Raw genomic sequence first — 17,204 nt, 5'->3', positions numbered from 1 at the left:
TCGACGGCCGTCCCCAGGCTGCGGCCCCTTCTGCGGCGTAGCGATGGAGGCCATGTTTTTGCAGGCATCAGGATCCTCCTTTGGTCAAGGCAGCTACTGCTAACATTTCTGTCGAGGTCGGGTCTGGCATCTTCCTGGATGAGGGAATGCCCAGTCCCTGGAGGGGACTGAGCCCTCAGTTTCAGGGGAGCTCTAATGGGGGTCCCGTCGGGTGCAGAACAGCCATTCTTGTTTTATTTAACCTGAGGAGTCACTGAGGACAGTTCTCCTAAATGAACTCAGTGTTTTAGGTGCAGTGGATTGCCACTTTGAGAGGAAGAAGGTTTACTTCTGCCTGTGGGTTGTGTGTCAGCGAGATTGGGTTGCTCAGCTCCCTGTTCATGTGTTTACCGTAGTCGTTGACTTCCTAGTCAGGAATCTGAGTCCCAGAACGGGGTTGTTCTTTCTTGTGGACAGGGGCAGGCTGGTTTTTATCAAGTGTGCACTGCGTGTGCCAGCTTGCAGGGACCACCCCAGCCCTGCGACTAAGGTGATGTGAAATCCACAATCAGGACGAGAATGAACGTACAAGCGGTGTGATTTGTTCGGAAGAGGCAGTGGTGAAAAAAACCGTGTTTCTCAACCGTTTTAGAAGGTGTTTGAGGTCAAAGTTGTCTTCTGTCTCTGAAGGCCAGTCTTCCTTTGTTGGGAAGCAGGGTGTGCATCTGGGGGACGTGCTTTGTCAGGTGCTGAGTCCTCTGCCCATGACCACATGCACACACAGCTGCATCCCTGCCCTCGGGGTCTCACACACGCCTGCAGTCACCTCTCAGGGACAGAGGTGCACGACAGACAGGTGCAAGGCTCACCTGGGGGAAAGGTTAGCCTGATTCTTGTTACCCGAGAACCTGAGCTCATGTCTCAAATGTGCGTGTGATTTCTCTCCACATCCCAGGCGGAGTGGCCGTGCAAGGTTCACCGTCAGCCGTGAAGAGATGACCTCCCTCTCCCTTGGTGACAGGAGGTGTGTGGGCGTCCCGGAGGAAGTGTGCCCATGGCTGTGCCCCGTGCCCGTGGATCACTCGGGCAGGTGAGCCTTCCTGTTCCCCTCTTGTCCCCGGTCAGTAACACAGGACCCTGGAACGTGCTCGGATCGATGATGACTCCCCTCAAAAACATTCCTTGGAAAAGCTGAACAAAATGAGTGAGAACCCCAACCGTCGTTCTCATCGGATCTGAGGTCCACCAGCACGTTCAGTGCCCCAGGGACTGTAAGAGTGAGGGGCAGCTTCCCCCGGTCACAGTCACATGGGCACCATTCAGAGTGTCAGCAATCCAGATCCTGCAGTCTTCCTGTTGTATTTTCCTTGTGTCCATGTGGTTTTAGGATGAGTTGTTGGGACGAATGGCCATGTTTTGTCCACTTGGCTAGCACCCATTCAGGGCCCAATGAGTAGGGAGTGGGGTCAAGGCTGAGGCCCTGTGAGCTCAGGACCTGGATCTGTGTGGGCCAGCTTCCCAGTGCAGATGTTCGTTCTGGGGTGTTGTGTTCAGGAAGGGAGAAAGGGGAGTTAGTTCTACGGTTTCTGACAGCCCATGCCAGACCAACGCTGTTACTTTCTGGGGCCCGGTCAGGAACGGGAGTCCCAGTGTGGGCGTGGCCGGGCTGAGGGGTGTGGCTGTGTTGCTGCAGCTCCCTGCTCCTGGGTTTACCACACTCACCCCGTCCTTCTGGAGTATGGCCACCAGGGACGGATCTGGGGACCAAGGTCAGAGTCATCATGATGTTCTGATGGCGTGTATGATGATGTGAACGGGAAGGGCTGAGTGGGAAAGATCTGGTCCATCAAGTTGCATGCGACACGAAGTGTCATTCTGCACCAGCCGAGTATATTAACTTTTTTTTTTTTTCTGAACGGGACTGCAAATATTTAATAATATTAAGACTTGATAAAATAAATCTAACATTTAATATCTACCCCCAATCATCTTCTTACCTTGAAAGTCTATATTGCAATGATGCGGATTGCTCACTCTGGGAAGTTATCTGGTTTCACATTAAAGTTTACATATTATTGTGATTTACTTTTTTTTTTTAATAATAATTTTATTTTTTTAATGGGGTGACATCAATAAGTCAGGATACATATATTCAAATATAACCGGTCCAGGTTATCTTGTCGTTCAATTATGTTGCATACCCATCACCCAAAGTCAGATTGTCCTCTGCCACCTTCTATCTAGTTTTCTTTGTGCCCCTCCCCCTCCCCCTTTCCCTCTCCCATTCCCCCCTCCCCCCTGTAACCACCACACTCTTATCAATGTCTCTCAGTTTCACTTTTATGTCCCACCTACGTATGGAATAATGCAGTTCCTGGTTTTTTCTGATTTACTTATTTCGCTTCGTATCATGTTATCAAGATCCCACCATTTTGCTGTAATGATCCGATGTCATCATTTCTTATGGCTGAGTAGTATTCCATAGTGTATATGTGCCACATCTTCTTTATCCAGTCATCTATTGACGGGCTTTTTGGTTGTTTCCATGTCCTGGCCACTGTGAACAATGCTGCAATAAACATGGGGCTGCATGTGTCTTTACGTATCAATGTTTCTGAGTTTTTGGGGTATATACCCAGTAGAGGGATTGCTGGGTCATAAGGTAGTTCTATTTTCAGTTTTTTTAGGAACCACCATACTTTCTTCCATAATGATTGCACTACTTTACGTTCCCACCAACAGTGTATGAGGGTTCCTTTTTCGCCACTGCCTCTCCAACATTTGCTATTATCTGTCTTGCTAATAATAGCTAATCAAACAGGTGTGAGGTGGTATCTCATTGCAGTTTTGATTTGCATTTCTCTAATAACTAACGAAGATGAGCATCTTTTCATATATCTGTTGGCCATTTGTATTTCTTCCTGGGAGAAGTGTCTGTTCATATCCTCTTTCCATTTTTTTATTGGATTGTTTGTTTGTTGTTGAGTTTTATGAGTTCTTTGTATATTTTGGATTTTAGGCCCTTATCTGAGCTGTTGTTTGAAAATATCATTTCCCATTTAGTTGGCTTTCTGTTTATTTTGTTATCAGTTTCTCTTGCTGAGCAAAAACTTCTTAGTCTGATGTAGTCCCATTCATTAATTTTTGCTTTCACTTCTCTTTCCTGTGGAGTCAAATTCATAAAATGCTCTTTAAAACCCAGGTCCATGAGTTGAGTAGCTATGTCTTCTTCTATGTACTTAATTGTTTCAGGTCTTATGTTTAGATCTTTGATCCATTTTGAGTTAATTTTTGTACAGGGGGACAAACTGTAGTCCAGTTTCATTCTTTTGCATGTGGCTTTCCAGTTTTCCCAGCACCATTTATTGAAGAGGCTTTCTTTTCTCCATTGTGTGTTGTTGGCCCCTTTATCAAAAATTATTTGACTATATATATGTGGTTTTATTTCTGGACTTTCTATTCTGTTCCATTGGTCTGAGTGTCTATTTTTCTGCCAATACCATGCTGTTTTGATTGTCGTGGCCCTATAATAGAGTTTGAAGTCAGGTATTGTAATGCCCCCAGCTTCATTCTTTTTCTTTAGGATTGCTTTGGCTATTCGGGGTTTTTTATAGTTCCATATGAATCTGATGATTTTTTGCTCTATTTCTTTAAAAAATGTCATTGGAAGTTTGATGGGAATTGCATTAAATTTGTATATTGCTTTGGGTAATATAGCCATCTTGATTATATTTATTCTTCGTAGCCAAGAACAAGGTATATTCTTCCATCTCATTATATCTTTTTCGATTTCCCTTAACAATGGTTTATAGTTTTCATTATATGTCCTTTACATTCTTTGTTATGTTTATTCCTAAGTATTTTAATTTTTTTTGTTGCAATCGTGAAGGGGATTATTCTTTTGAGTTCGTTCTCAATTGTTTCATTGTTGGCATATAGAAAGGCTATTGACTTCTGTATGTTAATTTTGTATCCTGCGACCTTACTGTATTGGCTTATTGTTTCTCATAGTCTGTTTGTGGATTCTTTGGGGTTTTCGATGTATAGGATCATATCATCTGCAAAAAGTGATACCTTTACTTCTTCTTTTCCAATATGGATGCCTTTTATTTCTTTGTCTTGTCTGATTGCTCTGGCTAGAACCTCTAGTACCACATTAAATAAGAGTGGAGAGAGTGGACAACCCTGTCTTGTTCCTGATTTAAGGGGGAATGCCTTCAATTTAGTGCCATTTAATATGATGTTAGCTGATGGTTTATCATATATGGCCTTTATCCTGTTGAGATATTTTCCTTCTATACCCATTTTGTTGAGAGTCTTAAACATAAAATTGTGTTGTATTTTATCAAAAGCCTTTTCTGCGTCTATTGATAAGATCATGTGGTTTTTGTTCTTTGTTTTGTTGATATGGTGTATTACGTTAACCGTTTAAGTATGTTGAACCATCCTTGAGATTCTGGGATGAATCCCACTTGATCATGATGTATTATTTTTTTTAATATGTTGTTGAATTCGAATTGCTAGTATTTTGTTTAGTATTTTAGCATCTGTATTCATTAGAGATATTGCTCTGTAGTTTTCTTTTTTTGTGCCATCCTTGCCTGGTTTTGGTATGAGGGTTATGTTGGCCTCATAAAATGTGTTTGGAAATATTGCTTCTTCTTCAATTTATTGGAAGACTTTGAGTAGAATAGGAACCAAGTCTTTGAATGTTTGATAAAATTCGCTGGTATAGCCGTCAGGGCCTCGACTTTTATTTTCGGGGAGGTTTTTAATGGTTTTTTCTATTTCTTCTCTACTAATAGGTCTGTTTAGCCTTTCTGTTTCTTCTTGACTCAGTCTAGGAAGGTTGTATTGTTCTAGGAATTTATCCATTTCTTCTAGGTTGTTGAATTTAGTGGCATAAAGTTTTTCATAGTATTCTACAATGATTCTTTGTATATCTACGGTGTCCATGGTGATTTCTCCTCTTTCATTTTGGATTTTGTTTATATGAGTTCTTTCTATAGTTTTTCTGTTCTCTATTTCATTTATTTCTGCTCTGATTTTTATTATCTCCTTTCTTCGGCTGGTTTTGGGTTTTCTTTGTTCTTCTTTTTCTAGTTCCTTAAGATGTGAAGTTAAGTGGTTCACTGGGGCTCTCGTTTGTTCATATATGCCTGAAGTGTTATGAACTTCCCTCTTATTACTGCTTTTGCTGCATCCCATAGATTCTGATATATCGTATTGTCATTTTCATTAGTCTGTATATATCTTTTGATCTCTGCACTTATTTCTTCTTTGATCCATTCATTTTTTAAAAGTATGTTGTTTAGTTTCCACATTTTTGTGGGATTTTTTTTCCTCTTTTTTGCAGTTGAATTCTAGTTTCAAGGCTTTATGATCAGAAAATATGCTTGGTACAACTTCGATTTTTCTGAATTTGCTGATGTTATTTTTGTGGCCCAACATATGGTCAGTTCTTGAGAATGATCCATGTACACTGGAGAAAAATGTATACTCAGTCACTTTGGGATGAAATGTCCTGTAGATGTCTATCATATCCAGGTGCTCTAGTGTTTTGTTTAAGGCCACTATGTCTTTGTTGATTCTCTGTTTGGATGACCGATCTAGAGCCGTCAGCGGTGTATTGAGTTCTCCAAGTATGATTGTGTTTTTGTTAGTTTTTGTTTTAAGATCAATAAATAGCTGTCATATATTTTGGTGCTCCTTGGTTTGGTGCATATATATTAAGAATTGTTATGTCTTCTTGATTCAGTGTCCCCTTAGCCATTATCAAATGGCCATTTTTGTCTCTGAGTACTTTTGCTGTCTTGTAGTCAGCATTATCAGATATAAGTATTGCTACACCTGCTTTTTTTTTGGATGTTATTTGCTTGGAGTATTGTTTTCCAGCCTTTCACTTTGAATTTGTTTTTATCCTTGTTACTTAGATGAGTTTCCTGTAGGCAGCATACAGTTGGATTTTCTTTTTTAATCCATTCTGCTACTCTGTGCCTTTTTATTGGTGAGTTTAATCCGTTTACATTTAGTGTAATTTATTGACACTTGTGAGTTCCCTATTGCCATTTTATATCTTGCTTTCTGTTAGTTTTGTGTCTTGTTTGATCCTTCTCTTTCATTTTTCTATCTTTTGTTTTTATTTGGTTGTATGCCATGCATCTTTCCTCTGTTGCTATCTTTTTTTTTTATCTCATGTGCTTCTGTGGTGGTTTTTTCAATGGTGGTTACCTTTGAGTAATGAAAAGGGTTCCTACCCTGTTCTTTGTAGCAAACTATTTTGTGAGTACTTTTGCACTCCATCGTCCTTTGCTACTGTTAATCTCCATCTTCTCCCCCCCTTTCCTTTTTGTTGTTGTCAGTTTAAATTTGGTTTTATTTTGTTCTTCTTGGAGCTTTTACTTGTGGCTCTGTTTTTTTTTTTTGTTCTTTGTATCTGATTGGAGAACCCCCTTTAGTAATTCCTGGAGTGGGGGTTTTCTGATGATAAATTCCCTCATCTTTTCTGGATCTGTGAATGTTTTTATTTCTCCTTCATATTTGAAGGATAGCTTTGATGGGTATAGTATTCGTGGCTGAAAGTTCCTCTCTTTCAGGACTTTAAATATTGGGGTCCACTCTCTTCTAGCTTTTAGAGTTTCTGCTGAGAAATCTGATGATAATCTAATGGGCCTTCCTTTATATGTTGTATTCTTCTTCTCCCTGGCTGTCTTGAGAATTTTTTCTTTGCTGTTGGTTTGTGTCAATTTCATTATGATATGCCTTGGAGTAGGTTTGTTGGGGTTAAGAAAACTCGGAGTTCTGTTTGCTTCTTGAACTTGAGGCTTTAGTTCTTTCCACAGGCTTGGGAAGTTCTCATCTATTATTTGTTTGAGTATGTTCTCCATTCCATTTTCTCTCTCGTCTCCCTCTGATATACCTATTATTCTTATGTTATTCTTTTTGATGGAGTCAGATAATTCTTGTAGGGCTATCTCATTTTTTTAAATTTTTGAGTCTCTTTCTTCTTCTCTCTGTTGTGCCTCAAGTTGCTTGTCTTCTATTTCACTAATCCTCTCTTCTATCTGACCTGTTCTATTAGCTAAGCTTGTTACTTCGTTTTTCAGCTCGTGAATTGAGTTTTTCATTTCTGTTTGATTTGTTTTTATAGTTTCAATTTCCTTGGACATATATTCTTTGTGTTCATTGAGTTGTTTTCTGAGCTCCCTAAATTGCCTTTCTGTGTTTTCTTGTATATCTCGGAGGATTTTTAGGATTTCTATCTTGAATTCTCTGTCATTTAGCTCCAAGGTTTCCAATATATTAAATTTTTTCTCCATGGATTTTTCCTCATCTAGCTGTGTAACCTCTCTTTCTTTTGTATCCATGATATTCGATTTTCGCAGAAAATCCAAGTCTTCGACGGCCATCCCCAGGCTGCGGCCCCTTCTGCGGCGTAGCAATGGAGGCCATGTTTTTGCAGGCATCAGGATCCTCCTTTGGTCAAGGCAGCTACTGCAAACATTTTTGCTGAGGTCGGGTCTGGCATCTTCCTGGATGAGGGAATGCGCAGTCCCTGGAGGAGACTGAGCCCTCAGTTTCAGTGGAGTTCTAATGGGGGTCCCGTCGGGTGCAGAACAGCCATTCTTGTTTGATTTAACCTGATGAGCCACTGAGGAAAATTCTCCTAAATGAACTCAGTGTTTTAGGTGCAGTGGTTTGCCGCTTTGAGAGGAAGAAGGTTTACTTCTGCCTGTGGGTTGTGTCTTAGCGAGATTGGGTTGCTCAGCTCCCTGTTCATGTGTTTACTGTAGTCGTTGACTTCCTAGTCAGGAATCTGAGTCCTAGCACCGGGTTGTTCTTTCTTCTGGACAGGGGCAGGCTGGTTTTTATCAAGTGTGCACTGCGTGTGCCAGCGTGCAGGGACCACCCCAGCCCCGCGACTAAGGTGATGTGAAATCCATAATCAGGATGAGAATGAACGTACAAGCGGTATGATTTGTTCGGAAGGAGCAGTGGTGAAAAAAACCTTGTTTCTTAACCATTTTAGAAGGTGTTTGAGGTCAAAGTTGTTTTCTGTCTCTGAAGGCCAGTCTTCCTTTGTTGGGAAGCAGGGTGTGCATCTGGGGGACGTACTTTGTCAGGTGCTGAGTCCTCTGCCCATGACCACATGCACACACAGCTGCATCCCTGCCCTCGGGGTCTCACACACGCCTGCAGTCACTTCTCAGGGACAGAGGTGCACGACAGACAGGTGCAAGGCTCACCTGGGGGAAAGGTTAGCCTGATTCTTGTTACCCGAGAACCTGGGCGCATGTCTCAAATGAGCGTGTGATTTCTCTCCACGTCCCAGGCGGAGTGGCCGTGTAAGGTTCACCGTCACCTGTGAAGAGATGACCTCCCTCTCCCTCGGTGACAGGAGGTGTGTGGGCGTCCCGGAGGAAGTGTGCCCATGGCTGTGCCCCATACCCGTGGATCACTCGGGCAGGTGAGCCTTCCTGTTCCCCTCTTCTCCCCAGTCAGTAACACAGGACCCCGGAACGTGCTCGGATCGATGATGAGTCCCCTCAAAAACATTCCTTGGAAAAGCTGAACAAAATGAGTGAGAACCCCAACCGTCGTTCTCATCGGATCTGAGGTCCACCAGCACGTTCAGTGCCCCAGGGACTGTAAGAGTGAGGGACAGCTACCCCTGGTCACAAACATGCATGCAGAACAGGGGTATCAGCATCAGAGAACCCCTTGAGTGACTGTCAGTATTCTCTTGTCATTAGCTGGGTGTTTATGATCAATGGCGCACAGGTTAATGGGCGAGACAGTGTGTTTGTCTTGTCAGGTGGCTCTTATCTAGTTTGAAAGTTCTCTAGTGTGGTCATGACACAGCCCCAGTAAGACAATGGCATGTCTGTGTCCTGACCTGGATCTTGCTTCAGATGTAGCCCTTGGGGTTCTGTCTGTGGAGGTGGAAAGCTCCTGTACTTCCTGATTACAGTTCTAGAGCTGATCGTAACGGTACCTGACTTGACTTCGGGCTAAGTGAGGAAATTGTAGCTACCTTGGGATTGGGGGCCATTGGCAGCTCCTGTAATTCAACGACCCACCCAGTCCACATGCATGGTGGGCACCCCTGGGCTGTTTTGTAGAACTAGCTCTGCTCTCCAGATAGGGTTTGACTGATGTCCTGACAGGGAACCAGAGGTCAAGAAGAGAAAAGGTGACAGTGAGGTTCCATGAATTTCCATATGGGCACCATATACAGTGTCATCATTCCAAATCCTGCAATCTTCCTATTGAATTTTCATTGTGTCCATGTGGTTTTAGGATGAGTTGTTGGGACGAATGGCCATGTTTTGTCCACTTGGCTGGCACCATGCAGGTCCCAATGAGTAGGGAGTGTGGTCAAGGCTGAGGCCCTGGGAGCTCAGCACACGGACCTGTGTGGGCCAGGTTCCCAGTGCAGATGTTGGTTCTGGGGTGTTGTGTTCAGGAAGGGAGGAAGGGGAGTTAGTTCTACGGTTTCTGACAGCCTATGCCAGAGCAAAGCTGTTACTTTCTGGGGCCTGGTCAGGATCAGGAGTCCCAGAGTGGGCGTGGCCGGGCGGAGGGGTGTGGCTGTGTTGCTGCAGCTCCCTGCTCCTGGGTTTACCACACTCACCCCGTCCTCCTGGAGGACGGCCACCAGGGACGGTTCTGGGGACCAAGGGCAGAGTCATCATGATGTTCTGATGACATGTACGATGACTGATGACGTGAACGGGAAGGGCTGAGTGGGAAAGGTCAGGTCCTGTGTCATTCCATCAAGTTGCATGGGACACGATGTCTCCTTCTGCACCAGCCGAGTGTATTAACTTTTCAGGGATAGTTCTGGCCCTCCATGAGGCTATCCCTGGGTGATTAAGCAGAATACATGGGGGCTCTCATCTATGTGGCTGTGGCACCTAAGCTTGGTCACATGACATCCCCACATGAGCGTAGTGGCAGAAGTCTTCAGGGTGTGTTGTGCTGTGCTGTACGTGACACACGCAATTGGTCGTGTCGGTTCCCGAGGAGTCATGTCCTGGGGTTCGATTCCCAGCGCCATGAAGATGTGCCCAGGCCTGGGACTTTAGGGCAGCCACCTCTGGTCCAGGTGGCAGAGAAAAACCATGTTGCCCTTTGCTCTTTTGAGAGACATGGTTATTTTGATGTCATGGTATTCCCCCGAAGATGGTCTGAGTACTCTTTTGGCAAGGGTGTGTCCTATACTGTTCCCATGGGTGATATATTTTGTGGAAGAGTGTGGGCATGTCACAGTCCCTGAGTTCCGTGCTACCAGGTCCCCTGCCCGGGACAGATGATCTCCCGGGAAAGGTCCGCACGTCTTTGGGAGGAAAATGTGCTTCCTCTCCGTTCTTGCTCTTGTGCATGGAAGAGCATTAGGGCTGTCGTGAGGGCAGTGGTGGTGATGACCGGCCAAGGAAGGTTGGGTCCACCGTGAGAGCAGTGCTGTTGACTCGCAGAAAATCCAAGTCTTCGACGGCCATCCCCAGGCTGCGGCTCCTTCTGCGGCGTAGCGATGGAGGCCATGTTTTTGCAGGCATCAGGATCTTTCTTTGGTCAAGGCAGCTACTGCTAACATTTCTGACCGAGTTCGGGTCTGGCAACTTCCTGGATGAGGGAATGCCCAGTCTCTGGAGGGGACTGAGCCCTCAGTTTCAGTGGAGTTCTAATGGGGGTCCCGTCGGATGCAGAACAGCCATTCTTGTTTGATTTAACCTGATGAGCCACTGAGGACAGTTCTCCTAAATGAACTCAGTGTTTTAGGTGCATTGGTTTGCCGCTTTGAGAGGAAGAAGGTTTACTTCTGCCTGTGAGTTGTGTCTCAGCGAGATTGGGTTGCTCAGCTCCCTGTTCATGTGTTTACCGTAGTCGTTGACTTCCTAGTCAGGAATCTGAGTCCCAGAACGGGGTTGTTCTTTTTTGTGGACAGGGGTAGGCTAGTTTTTATCAGGTGTGCACTACGTCTGCCAGCTTGCAGGGACCACCCCAGCCCTGTGACTAAGGTGATGTGAAATCCACGATGAGGACGAGAATGAACGTATAACCGGTATGATTTGTTCGGAAGAAGCAGTGGTGAAACAAACTGTGTTTCTGAACTGTTTTAGAAGGTGTTTGAGGTCAACGTTGTCTTCTGTCTCTGAAGGCCAGTCTTCCTTTGTTGGGAAGCAGGGTGTGCATCTGGGGGACGTGCTTTGTCAGGTGCTGAGTCCTCTGCCCATGACCACATGCACACACAGCTGCGTCCCTGCCCTCGGGGTCTCACACACGCCTGCAGTCACTTCTCAGGGACAGAGGTGCACGACAGACAGGTGCAAGGCTCACCTGGGGGAAAGGTTAGCCTGATTCTTGTTACCCAAGAACCTGAGTGCATGTCTCAAATGAGCGTGTGATTTCTCTCCACGTCCCAGGCGGAGTGGCCGTGCAAGATTCACCGTCAACCGTGAAGAGATGACCTCCCTCTCCCTCGGTGACAGGAGGTGTGTGGGCGTCCCGGAGGAAGTGTGCCCATGGCTGTGCCCCGTGCCCGTGGATCACTCGGGCAGGTGAGCCGTCCTGTTCCCCTCTTCTCCCCGGTCAGTAACACAGGACCCCGGAACGTGCTCGGATCGATGATGAGTCCCCTCAAAAACATTCCTTGGAAAAGCTGAACAAAATGAGTGAGAACCCCAACCGTCGTTCTCATCGGATCTGAGGTCCACCAGCACGTTCAGTGCCCCAGGGACTGTAAGAGTGAGGGGCAGCTTCCCCCGGTCACACTCACATGGGCACCATTCAGAGTGTCAGCATTCCAGATCCTGCAGTCTTCCTGTTGTATTTTCCTTGTGTCCATGTGGTTTGAGGATGAGTTGTTGGGACGAATGGCCATGTTTTGTCCACTTGGTTGGCACCCATTCAGGGCCCAATGAGTAGGGAGTGGGGTCAAGGCTGAGGCCCTGTGAGCTCAGGACCCGGATCTGTGCGGGCCAGGTTTCCAGTGCAGATGTTGGTTCTGGAGTGTTGTGTTCAGGAAGGGAGGAAGGGGAGTTAGTTCTATGGTTTCTGACAGCCCATGCCAGACCAACGCTGTTCCTTTCTAGGGCCTGGTCAGGAACGGGAGTCCCAGAGTGGGCGTGGCCGGGCGGAGGGGTGTGGCTGTGTTGCTGCAGCTCCCTGTGCCTGGGTTTACCACACTCACCCCGTCCTCCTGGAGGACGGCCACCAGGGACGGTTCTGGGGACCAAGGGCAGAGTCATCATGATGTTCTGATGACGTGTACGATGACCAATGACGTGAACGGGAAGGTCTGAGTGGGAAAGGTCAGGTCCTGTGTGATTGCATCAAGTTGCATGGGACACAATGTCTCCTTCTGCACCAGCCGAGTGTATTAACTTTTCAGGGATATTTCTGGCCCTCCATGAGGCTGTCCCTGAGTGATTAAGCAGAACACATGGTGGTTCTCAATCTATGTGACTGTGACACCTAAGCTTGGTCACGTGACATCCCCACATGAGCGTAGTGGCAGAAGTCTTCAGGGTGTGTTGTGCTGTGCACAATTTTGTGACACACACAATTGGTCGTGTCGGTTCCCGAGGACTCATGTCCTGCGGTTCAATTCCAAGTGCCATGAAGATGTGCCCAGGCCTGTGATTTTATGGCACCCACCTGTGGTCCAGGTGGCAGAGAAGAACCATGTTGACCCTTTGCTCTTTTGAGAGAGACATGGTTATTTTCATGTCATGGTATTCCCCCGAAGACGGTCTGAGTACTCTTTTGGCAAGGGTGTGTCCTATTCTGTTCCCATGGGTAATATATTTTGTGGAAGAGTGTGGGCGTGTCAAAGTCCCTGAATTCCGTGCTACCAGGTCCCCTGCCCGGGACAGATGACCTCCCGGGAACGGTCCGCACGTCTTTGGGAGGAAAATGTGCTTCCTCTCCGTTCTTTCTCTTGTGCATGGAAGAGCATTAGAGCTGTCGTGAGGTAAGTGGTGGTGATGACCGGCCAAAGAAGGTTGGGTCCACCCTGAGACCAGTGCTGTTGACTCGCACAAACTCCATGTCTTCGAAGGCCGTCCCCAGGCTGTGGCCCCTTCTGCGGCGTAGCGATGGAGGCCATGATTTTGCAGGCATCGGGATCCTCCTTTGGTCAAGGCAGCTACTGCAAACCTTTCTGCCAAGGTCGGGTCTGGCATCTTCCTGGATGAGGGAATGCCCAGTCCCTGGAGGGGACTGAGCCCTCAGTTTCAGTGTAGCTCTAATGGGGGTCCCGTCGGGTGCAGAACAACCATTCTTGTTTTATTTAACCTGATGAGCCACTGAGGACAGTTTTCCTAAATGAACTCAGTGTTTTAGTTGCAGTGGTCTGCCGCTTTGAGAAGAAGAAGGTTTACTTCTGCCTGTGGGTTGTGTCTCGGCGAGATTGGGTTGCTGAGCTCCCTGTTCATGTGTTTACCGTAGTCGTTGACTTCCTAGTCAGGAATCTGAGTCCCAGAACGGGGTCGTTCTTTCTTGTGGACAGGGGCAGGCTGATTTTTATCAAGTGTGCACTGCGTGTGCCAGCTTGCAGGGACCACACCAGCCCTGCGACTAAGGTTATGTGAAATCCACGATGAGGAAGAGAATGAACGCACAAGCGGTTTGATTTGTTCGGAAGAGGCGGTGTTGAAAAAAATCGTGTTTCTTAACCATTTTAGAAGGTGTTTGAGGTCAAAGTTGTCTTCTGTCTCTGAAGGCCAGTCTTCCTTTGTTGGGAAGCAGGGTGTGCATCTGGGGGACGTGCTTTGTCAGGTGCTGAGTCCTCTGCCCATGACCACATGCACACACAGCTGCATCCCTGCCCTCGGGGTCTCACACACGCCTGCAGTCACCTCTCAGGGACAGAGCTGCACGACAGACAGGTGCAAGGCTCACCTGGGGGAAAGGTTAGCCTGATTCTTGTTACCCGAGAACCTGGGCGCATGTCTCAAATGAGCGTGTGATTTGTGTCCACGTCCCAGGCGGAGTGGCCGTGCAAGGTTCGCCGTCAGCTGTGAAGAGATGACCTACCTCTCCCTTGGTGACAGGAGGTGTGTGGGCGTCCCGGAGGAAGTGTGCCCATGGCTGTGCCCCGTGCCCGTGGATCACTCAGGCAAGTGAGCCTTCCTGTTCCCCTCTTCTCCCCGGTCAGTAACACAGGACCCCGGAACGTGCTCGGATCGATGATGAGTTCCCTCAAAAACATTCCTTGGAAAAGCTGAACAAAATGAGTGAGAACCCCAACCGTCGTTCTCATCGGATCTGAGGTCCACCAGCACGTTCAGTGCCCCAGGGACTGTAAGAGTGAGGGGCAGCTTTCCCTGGTCACACACATGCACGCAGAACAGGGGTATGAGCATCAGAGAACCCCTTGAGTGACTGTCAGTATTCTCTTGTCATTAGCTGGGTGTTTATGATCAATGGCGCACAGGTTAATGGGCGAGACAGTGTCTCTGTCTTGTCAGGTGGCTCTTATCTAGTTTGAAAGTTCTCTAGTGTGGTCATGACACAGCCCCAGTAAGACAATGGCACGTCTGTGTCCTGACCTGGATCTTGCTTCAGATGTAGCCCTTGGGGTTCTGTCTGTGGAGGTGGAAAGCTCCTGTACTTCCTGATTAGAGTTCTAGAGCTGATCGTAACGGTATCTGTATGTGACTTGGGGTTAAGTGAGGAAATTGTAGCTACCTTGGGATTGGGGGCCATTGGCAGCTCCTGTAATTAAACGACCCACCCAGTCCACATGCATGGTGGGCACCCCTGGGATGTTTTGTAGAACTAGCTCTGCTCTCCAGATAGGGTGTGACTGATGTCCTGACAGGGAACCAGAGGTCAAGAAGAGAAAAGGTAACAGTGAGGTTCCATGAATTTCCACATGGGCACCATATAGAGTGTCAGCATTCCAAACCCTGCAGTCTTCCTATTAAATTTTCATTGTGTCCATGTGGATTTAGGATGAGTTGTTGGGACGAATGGCCATGTTTTTGTCAACATGACCGGCACCCATTCAGGGCCCAATGAGTAGGGAGTGGGGTCAAGGCTGAGGCCCTGTGAGCTCAGGACCCGGATCAGTGTGGGCCAGGTTCCCAGTGCAGATGTTGGTTCTGAGGTGTTGTGTTCAGGAAGGGAGGAAGGGGAGTTAGTTCTACGGTTTATGACAAACCAGCCCATGCCAGAGCAACGCTGTTCCTTTCTGGGGCCTGGTCAGGAACGGGAGTCCCAGAGTGGGCGTGGCCGGGCGGAGGGGTGTGGCTGTGTTGCTGCAGCTCCCTGCTCCTGGGTTTACCACACTCACCCCGTCCTCCCGGAGGATGGCCACCAGGGATGGTTCTGGGGACCAAGGGCAGAATCATCACGGTGACGTGAACGGGAAGGGCTGAGTGGGAAAGGTCAGGTCCTGTGTGATTCCATCAAGTTGCATGGGACACGATGTCTCCTTCTGCACCAGCCGAGTGTATTAACTTTTCAGGGATATTTCTGTCCCTCCATGAGGCTGTCCCTGGGTGATTAAGCAGATCACATGGGGGTTCTCATCTATGTGGCTGTGGCACCTAAGCTTGGTCACGTGACATCCCCACATGAGCGTAGTGGCAGAAGTCTTCAGGGTGTGTTGTGCTGTGCACAATTTTGTGACACACGCAATTGGTCGTGTCGGTTCCCGAGGAGTCATGTCATGCGGTTCAATTCCCAGTGCCATGAAGTTGTGCCCAGGCCTGTGACTTTAGGGCAGCCACCTCTGGTCCAGGTGGCAGAGAAGAACCATGTTGACCCTTTGCTCTTTTGAGAGAGACATGGTTATTTTCATGTCATGGTATTCCCCCGAAGATGGTCTGAGTACTCTTTTGGCAAGGGTGTGTCCTATTCTGTTCCCATGGGTGATATATTTTGTGGAAGAGTGTGGGCGTGTCACAGTCCCTGAGTTCCGTGCTACCAGGTCCCCTGCCCAGGACAGATGATCTCCCGGGAAAGGTCTGCATGTCTTTGGGAGGAAAATGTGCTTCCTCTCCGTTCTTGCTCTTGTGCATGGAAGAGCATGAGGGCTGTCGTGAGGTCAGTGGTGGTGATGACCGGCCAAGGGAGGGTAGGTCCACCCTGAGACCAGTGCTGTTGACTCGCAGAAAATCCAAGTCTTCGACGGCCGTCCCCAGGCTGCGGCCCCTTCTGCAGCGTAGCGATGGAGGCCATGTTTTTGCAGGCATCAGCATTCTCCTTTGGTCAAGACAGCTACTGCTAACATTTGTGACCGAGGTCGGGTCTGGCATCTTCCTGGATGAGGGATTGCCCAGTCCCTGGAGGGGACTGAGCCCTCAGTTTCAGTGGAGCTCTAATGGGGGTCCCGTCAGGTGCAGAACAGACATTCTTGTTTTACTTAACCTGATGAGCCACTGAGGACAATTTTCCGTAATGAATTCTGCGTTTTACATTACAGTGGTTTCCCGCTTTGAGAGGAAGAAGGTTTACTTCTGCCTGTGGGTTGTGTCTCAGCGAGATTGTGTTGTTCAGCTCCCTGTTCTCGTGTTTACCGTAGTCATTGACTTCTTATTCCCGAATCTAAGTCCCAGAAAGGGGCTGTTCGTTCTTGTGGTCAGGTGCAATCTGGATTTTATGAAGTGTGCACTATGTGTGACATCATGCAGGGAACTTCTTTACCCTGCGTCTAAGGTGTTTTGAAATCCACGAACAGGACGAGGATATACGTACAACCTTTGTTTTGAAGGAGCAGTGGTGAATAAAACCGTGTTTCTTAACTCTTTTAGAAGGTTCTTTGTTGTGGACCGTAAATGGCAAAAAGCCATTGTAGATTCTAGGCTTAGCAAAATCCTAAATTCTCCCCCCTCCGTCTCCATATTTGGCTATGATGCTGAGTATTTGCATCCTCTAGCGACATTTCCACACTTATGAAAACACCCCCTTAACATTAATTAACAGGCACTTTAGAGAGTACATATCGAAACTGAAAATTCCCAGTGTGATCTTTATTATTCTCCCACAGCAAAAAAAGTCTTTACACTTTTATTATGTAAATCTATGCTGCTTCAAGCCTTTCACTTGCGGCCTGGAGGAGCCTGGCTAAATTAGCAAGTCTTTTGGATCCAAAATGAGCGCGCTTTACTTATTCAAAAAAAATTATATTTATGTAGGGAAATGAAATTATTTTCATTTTGTTTTCAATACTAGAGCTGGCATTTTCAAAATTATTATTATTATTACTTTTCATG

At 46.9% G+C, this 17,204-nt stretch overlaps 4 non-coding genes across 4 annotated transcripts; all 4 read left to right on the top strand.

Annotated features, from left to right (window-relative positions):
• Positions 1-1,129: 1,129 nt before the first annotated feature.
• LOC136385150 (small nucleolar RNA SNORD116) lies at positions 1,130-1,223 on the top strand. Its single transcript, XR_010747754.1, has one exon. It is a non-coding gene; the product is annotated as a small nucleolar RNA SNORD116 (small nucleolar RNA).
• A 7,283-nt stretch (positions 1,224-8,506) lies between these two features.
• LOC136385160 (small nucleolar RNA SNORD116) lies at positions 8,507-8,600 on the top strand. Its single transcript, XR_010747764.1, has one exon. It is a non-coding gene; the product is annotated as a small nucleolar RNA SNORD116 (small nucleolar RNA).
• A 3,000-nt stretch (positions 8,601-11,600) lies between these two features.
• LOC136385159 (small nucleolar RNA SNORD116) lies at positions 11,601-11,694 on the top strand. The gene has a single exon (XR_010747763.1). It is a non-coding gene; the product is annotated as a small nucleolar RNA SNORD116 (small nucleolar RNA).
• A 2,471-nt stretch (positions 11,695-14,165) lies between these two features.
• Positions 14,166-14,259, top strand: LOC136385152 (small nucleolar RNA SNORD116). Its single transcript, XR_010747756.1, has one exon. It is a non-coding gene; the product is annotated as a small nucleolar RNA SNORD116 (small nucleolar RNA).
• Positions 14,260-17,204: the final 2,945 nt, after the last annotated feature.

Source organism: Saccopteryx leptura, chromosome 13, assembly GCF_036850995.1.
Source record: "Saccopteryx leptura isolate mSacLep1 chromosome 13, mSacLep1_pri_phased_curated, whole genome shotgun sequence".
Taxonomy (NCBI): Eukaryota; Metazoa; Chordata; class Mammalia; order Chiroptera; family Emballonuridae; genus Saccopteryx; species Saccopteryx leptura.
Note: the sequence above shows the minus strand (reverse complement) of the source record. Positions and strands in the feature narration are given on the sequence as shown.